Here is a 695-nt window from a genome sequence, read left to right as displayed (position 1 = left end):
ACCCCTGCAGGTAAGCTGTTTTCCCAATGACAAACATACATTTTTCTTCTATTCTTTTTACTCTATTGACTTTGTTTTATTGTTTTTCCATATCTTGTGGAGTCATGAGTTTGCACTTCTCCAATTCTAATTTTTAAGGAATTACTTTCTTCATTGAGTTTTTGTATCTTATCTTGCATTTGGCATACTCTACTTTTTATGGAGTTGTTTTCTTCAGTGAAATTTTAAGATGCTTTTGACCAATTCTGTTTTTTAATGTGTTGTTTTCATTAGCAATTTTTTACCAAATTGTCAATTATCCTTTCATAATTTTTGTGCATCACTCTAGTTTCTTTTCCCAATATTTCCTCTACCATTATTATCTCTTTCTTTAACTCTTTAAAGGATTCTTAGTAAGTTTGGGTCCTACTGACATTTTTATTTGAGGTTTTGCTTATACTTTTTTTACTGTTATTATCTACTTCTGCATTTCTGGGTTATCTACATACCTTTAACTCTTTAATTAACTTATACTTCTTTCACCTTTTCTTCTTATCCTCCTCACAACAGGACTACACAAAGATCGATGGCTATGTTTTGGACTAATTTGGAATTCAAGGATGAAATAGATAGCAAAACTATACTACTGGGCGATCTCAACCTTCCCCTATCAGAACTAGATAAATCAAACCAAAAAATAAATAAGAAAGAGATAA

This window comes from Gracilinanus agilis, chromosome 1, assembly GCF_016433145.1.
Source record: "Gracilinanus agilis isolate LMUSP501 chromosome 1, AgileGrace, whole genome shotgun sequence".
Lineage (NCBI taxonomy): Eukaryota > Metazoa > Chordata > Mammalia > Didelphimorphia > Didelphidae > Gracilinanus > Gracilinanus agilis.
Note: the sequence above shows the minus strand (reverse complement) of the source record.